The 6,911-nt window shown below is 38.0% G+C and overlaps 1 pseudogene; it reads left to right on the top strand.

Annotated features, from left to right (window-relative positions):
* Positions 1–543: 543 nt before the first annotated feature.
* LOC110654775 (receptor-like serine/threonine-protein kinase ALE2) lies at positions 544–6,398 on the top strand (annotated as a pseudogene).
* Positions 6,399–6,911: the final 513 nt, after the last annotated feature.

Below are 6,911 nucleotides of genomic sequence, written 5' to 3'. Positions count from 1 at the left end.
CCTGCTACATCGAAATCTACTCTCATCATTGGATAATGCTATTCAAGAGATTATTTTTGAAGAGACTCGTCTCAGTTTGGATAAAACTCCTCAATTTGAAACTGCTCTTGCAACTACTTGATCCTCACATTAGAAATCTGCCAATCAACTCTGTAAGAATTGTAATCAAATTGGTCATGCTTTTGCATATTGTCCTACTATAGAATGCAGATATTGTCATGGTTACGATCATATTCTTGAACATTATCCCACACGCCCTCCAAGACCAAAAGGAGGGCATTCTAAATTCAAAAATGTCTCAAAGCCTGGATCTTCCTTTGTCACTGCTGTTGCTACTACTGAGCGTTCTACTGCCATCACCATGAGTGATCTTGAGGCACTATTCAAACAGGTTATCTCTTCTAATTCTTCTACTGCCATGTCTGCCACTCCGAGTAATTCTTATTGGCTTTTTGACTCTGCATGTTGTAATCATATGACCACTAATCTTAAATTTTTGTCTTCTGCAAAACCTGTATCTTCCTTACCACCAATACATACTGCAAATGGTACTAAAATGAATATCACACATACTGGTCATGTGTCTACCTCAAATCTTCATCTCCTTGACACCTATTATATCCCTTTGTGTTCAATGCCATAACTAAGAAAACAACATAGACGAAGATACAATAGGTGGATGATGAAATTTTGTGCACATAATAGGTGTCAGGAGAAATCTAGTATAGCAGAAAACTATGCTAGATTTCTCTCTGACCTTCACAAGCTAAGCAATCCCACATTAAACAATTCACCATTACATCATCACCTATCCATTATGGTTTATTAACAATCTCTCTCTTCCTTCTTCACCAACCTTCTTACTCAAAAGTGCCACTAACTTTAGTTCTTTAAGCTCAACTGTTTTGATTCTTGCTTGATCAGTTCTAGAAAATCTTTAATCATCTGTCACGAATACTAACCATTCTATTACCATTCTTTAATCTCGGCAAAATACAGTGCTTAGTCTCAAAGAAGAAGTACAATTGAGGTTCTTGCCACCTAATCCATTCTTGTTTTTCCACCAGCCAGTCTTTCTCATTTCTCATTACTTCTCTTAAGACTATATGTTGGCCTTTTCTTTGTGGTCTCATTCTCTGGTTGTTTCTTCAAGCCAGACCCATTTTTTTCTTCAAAATGTTATTTCAGAATATGTTACTTTCTTTCGATTAGCTCCTTCTTTGTTTGATGGATGGTGAAGACTTGGTAGATCTTGAGATTTGATCTCCTGTTTATTTACGACTGAAATGGAGGTGCAGGTGGGTCTTTTGTTGGTGATTATAGGTATAGCTACTTGTTTTTTGTCAGTTCTTGGATCTGCAGGTAATGGGGTTTGATCTTTTAGCGCATTGAGCTACTTTTTGGTTTGAATTATTCATAATCTATATACATTTGATTGAACAATACTGCACATGAATTTTGAATTTGGACTGAATTTGAGAATCTGGGTTGTTTCTATCATCAACAGGAAAAAAAAAAAAAGCGTAATAACTTTACTTTTGAGTATCTGACATTGCATTTTCAGAATTGGGTTGGTAGTAGAGTGCAGAGTTCTTTTTTTTTGGGTGTCATGATCGCCCATTTCTAAATGGCAATTGATTTTAAATGCTAGCAACTAGTGAGCTGCCACATAATATTATATGACCAAAATGTCAGAAAGCTGCATGCAATAATATTTGCAGCTAGTAATTGCATGAAGTTTGTTCTTAGCTTCACAGAAACCAGTTGAGGTCCTATATGTAGTTTTTTCTTGGCTTGCCGACCAAAAGATAGAACAGAGCTAAAACCCAGATCATGTAACTTCACATTCACTCGCCAATCAAAATATATTCTACTACCACCAATAGCAATTTGTCGATGTCTCATATTTAAAAAGGGAAGCTTAGTCTAACCATTTTCTGCTGAGAGGTACTTGTGAGTATTCCTGCTTTTGTAAGCTCTAATATGGCCTTACAATGGTTGTCCGATGATTTCAGCCACTGCATGGTTCTCCTTACTAATAGTCATGAATTAGATCATTAAGGTCATAGGAAGGTCTCCGTAACTCTGGTTTCTACTTCCATATTTGCTTGGGATTGCTTGCCAACCACTTGAAAGCGTTATTGTGCAACTTGCTCATAGCTGTACCTTGGAATTTGATAAAGGAGCATCTGGATTCTTGGATGTCTCTTAGACTTTAATTGACCGTTGGATAAATCTTTTTATATCCTTTACCACAGAACCTGCTTCTTCTCCTAAGCAAGCTCCTCCCAGCTTCAGTGGGAACAGATACGGCAAGCTGGGCACTTTACCACCAATCAACGCATCTCACATTTCCTCATCTGTAGATAGTTTTCCAAATGAAGGTCAGAGAGAAATCTAGCATAGTTTTCTGCTTGTGAAGGAACATAGGTGGATGATGAAATTTTGTGCACATAATCATCAACTATTAAAGGGTATTTTCCTCTTGCAGCCCCATCCAACAACGTTAAGCCTTCAAGTATTGCACTTCCACCTTCTATATCATCATTTCAAAATCCTACGAAGAAGTGGATGCATGGTCCTGCATATTCACCTTCAATCTCAACTAACAAAATTTATAATCATCATCATCATGCAAGGAATCATCACAGCACTCCTGCATCATCTGATTTGATTCCTCCACCAAGTTACAATCAAATAGGTGTAATTCTCCGAACTGGAAGATCCTCCATCACTTTATTATTTAATTCCCTACGTTTGAAAACCAAATTCTGAGCATCTTTTATGGAATTTATAGCTCCTTCAGTCCCTTCATTCCGCTCTCCATCTCCTTCATCGATGAGCTGGGGTTCTCTTGCTCCTGCTTTAGCACCAATTGCCATTTTAATAGTACGGGAAGGCTTATTTCTGTATTTAGTCTACAAATTCATTAATTCATTTGCGGTGATTGTTAAAAATCGTCTCACTGATTTCATCTTTTTCTGTTTTTAAGTGCACGTCCATCCTCCAGCAATGTCTCCACTGGGTTCTAACTTGAAGAAGATGAAGGCTCCACAACCATCACAATTTTTGTCTCTACCACCTCCACCTCCTAATGGAGGTAATTATACACTCAACTCTTGCCACTATATATCCATTTAACATTTTGTTCATGTTTGATGTATCAAACATTTCTCAATATGTTTGATGTATCAAACATTTGTCAATCTCATGTATTTTAGTTGTCTTAAAGATTGTGCATCCGTAACGTGCATGGAGCCACTAACATATACTCCTCCTGGGACATTTTGTGGATGTGTGTGGCCAATTCAAGTTAAACTCTGCCTTGGTGTTGTGACATGTTCGTTCTTTACTTTGGTTACAGAGCTGGCTGAGGAAATTGCAACCAGTGTTGCAGTAAACCACAGTCAGGTTCGCATTATGGGAACCAACGCAGCTAGTCAGCAGCTAGAAAAAAGCACTGTTCTCATCAATCTAGTACCACTAGGAGTAAAATTTTCTGATACCACTTCTTTATCAATTTACAAGAAATTCTGGAACAGACAGGTTCTCATAAAGGCTTCCCTCTTTGGTACCTACAAAGTATTGTATGTTCACTATCCAGGTTACGTTTTGATCCTTCTTGGCCTTTTTTTGGATAATTTATACTTCTCCTGAGCCTCTTGGGGCATGTTCAATCAAGGAAATTTTACTAATGAAATGGTTTGTTAAAATAAATGTATGCTGCCAATTTCTTTGAACAGTTAATTAAGAGTTTTTGGAATTATGCACTGAAGTGTTTGTCCAAATATCATGTTCCAGAATATTTCTTGAAATAAATAAAATTTCTTGTTATGTCAATACTACAAATTCAGCAATTATATGTAGTTCGATGAACTTCCAAAAGTCGTTCTTCCCTTCTTTTTCAGAGTTTTCTTTAGATAAATAGAATTTTTTTCTTTTTTCCATTTTTTTTTTACCCTTTCAGCTATGTACTTTGTATTCAGTTCCTACCCCTGAAGCTCATGCATGATATAACCTGCAGGTCTTCCACCCTCTCCACCTTCACCTTTGAGCATTTCTACTATAGATGATGAACCATATCCTGGTCGTGACAATAATGGAAGGACAGATAAACCTTTAGGTGTTGATGCACCTAGGAGAAAAAAAGATTCACTCGGTGGAAGCATGATGGCTGTAATAATTCTCTCCTCTTTCACTGCCTTGGTTATATGTATGGCAGTCGCCTGGCTTTTTCTGTTGAAATGTAGAAATTGTGTTCATCAACCTCTGCAAGTTCCACAAGCCTCAGTGACCTCCCCTGCAAAACCATCAGGTACTGCCATTTTGCTTATGTTCCCATATCTAACTTTCAATTTCCAGATATTATTATACTACCTATCAATCTGTATTTCTTGTTGTAATTTTAACATAATCACACAGAGTTCGGGCTAAATCATATATCATTATCTACACTTGGCAGGGACTGCAGGGCCTGTGATTTTTGGGGGCATTCCTAGTTCTTCATCAATGTCCTTCAGTTCTGGTGCCATGACATATGCAGGTTCTGCTAAGGTTTTCACCTTGAATGACATAGAGAGGGCCACTAATGAGTTTGATTCTTCAAGGATCCTTGGAAAAGGTGGATTTGGGGTTGTCTACAGTGGCCAGTTAGATGATGGAAGGAAGGTGGCTGTGAAGGTTTTGAAGAGAGATGATCAACATGGCAGCCGTGAATTCTTGGCAGAAGTTGAGATGCTTGGACGGCTACATCACAGAAACCTAGTTAAATTGACTGGCTTTTGCACGGAGCATATCCGCTGCCTAGTCTATGAACTTATTCCAAATGGAAGTGTTAAGTCTCATTTACATGGTGTGCATAAATCTTAAGCAATTTTGTATATACTTCTTTCTATGTTTCAAAATGTATGATATTTAAAAGTTTATGTAAATCATTTCTTCAAGAAGTGATTTCTCAATATGTTCCTTTTGTTTCCCTATAGGTGTTGACAAGGAAGCTGATCCACTAAACTGGGATGCCCGAATGAAGATTGCCCTTGGTGCAGCTCGAGGCCTAGCTTATCTGCATGAAGACTCAGGCCCTCGGGTTATACATAGAGATGTCAAGCCCAGTAACATCTTGTTAGAGCATGATTTTACACTAAAGGTTTCAGATTTTGGATTGGCCCGAGCAGCAATGGATGAGGAAGACAAACACATCTCAACACATGTTATGGGAACTTTTGGGTATGTTTATGCTTTTTATTCTGCTTATATCAAGGCAACTAAGAGAGTAATATTGAAAGATCTCTCTCTCTCTTGTCTGCTTCTTTCTTTCAACATTTTTTTACCTCAAACTTGAAAGCCCATCTTATTAGACTAATTTCCGGTTCACATTTACTTGGCTCCGGAGTATCCAATGACCGGACATCTTCTTGTGAAGAGTGATGTTTATAGCTATGGTGTAGTCCTTCTTGAGCTCCTAACTGGACAAAAACCTGTAGACCTGTCACTACCACCAGGCCAAGAAAATCTCGTTGCTTATGCTCGTCCACTCCTCACAAACAAGGAAGGTTTAGAAACAATTATTGATCCAGCTATAAAGTTTACTGTCTCTCCTCTGATACTATAGTCAAAGTGGCAGCAGTTGCATCAATGTGTGTGCAACCGGAAGTATCTCACCATCCTTTCATGGGCGAAGTAGTTCAGGCCTTGAAGCTTGTTTGCGATGAATTTAATGAAACAAAAGTACAGAGATCAAGAAGTCACAGCTATGAGAATCTTCTTACTGATGTAGATAGCAAGAACATAAGAGTTTCAGACAAGATTGCAGAAGTTTCACAATCCCATCACCCAATGCCATTATCATCTTCTGATTTTTTTACAGGATCAGTGGGACTTGAGGAGCAGGAATTTGGGTCATTCAGGAGGCACTCTAGTTCAGGACCATTGAGAACAGGAAGGAGAAGACAGTTCTGGCAGAGATTAAGAAGTTTGTCTGGAGGCAGCATGAGTAAGCATGGATTTTCACTTAAATTATGGTCAAGAACCAGTTAAATTTTACCGAAGTAGGAAAATTCTATTGTGTGCAGATTGATGTAAGATGCAGTCAAAAGCTTCTTATGAACAGCTCCAGAAGATTTCAACAGAGTTTTCATTTCAAGAGTGGCTTTCATTGGTGCCCAAAACCAGCAATGAAATTGAATCTGGTGCTTGACAGATTCAATCTGAAAACAATCAGCACAATGAGTAGGTAAAGTGAATTTTATTGTATATCTTTGTTTCCAATGAGGTTTGGTTCTGATCCAAACATTCCTCAGTTTTTCTCAGTTCAAATCTTCCTGCAATTTCTCTGTTTTTCTTGTGAATTTTGCTGCTAATGTTGTGTCTCTATTAATGAATTAACGGTTTAGCTGAAAGTAGGGAAGAATTGTGCAACATTCAAAAGCATAGGATTTAATTGGTAATTTGTAAAGTATAGGTATAATTGAAAAAATTTTGAAAGTACAGGTTTTTTGGGTAATTTCCCAAAAAAAAAAACTTTTTGTGAAGAGAAATGCCTCTCAACATTCATAGGAAGTAACCTGCTTCTTGAAAGAGTTTCAACAATAATTTGTACACAATTTAATTGCAGGAGGAAGTAATGGCAATGAAGCCTACTTCTGTTTTTGCTTCCCAGGGAACTCCCACCCCCATTGGAATCACCTGCAAGCATAAGAACTGATGAGCCAACCTCAGTTAGTAGCATTTTAGTCTATTAGACTAATACAGTGATCCTGAGTTGGCAATCCACCACAACGGGTGGTCCCTGTAGAATACAAGCTACCTGATTTCTTTTCTTGCTAGAGAGCACGATCGAGTAGTTATTTGGACGCTAAAAATATCAGAATAGAAGTCCCGATTCCAATCCGTTTGTTTACCATCAATTCCTG

The sequence above is a fragment of the Hevea brasiliensis genome, chromosome 6 (genome assembly GCF_030052815.1).
Source record: "Hevea brasiliensis isolate MT/VB/25A 57/8 chromosome 6, ASM3005281v1, whole genome shotgun sequence".
Taxonomy (NCBI): Eukaryota; Viridiplantae; Streptophyta; class Magnoliopsida; order Malpighiales; family Euphorbiaceae; genus Hevea; species Hevea brasiliensis.
The sequence above is the reverse complement of the archived record's forward strand: the minus strand, read 5'-3'. Positions and strand labels throughout refer to the sequence as shown.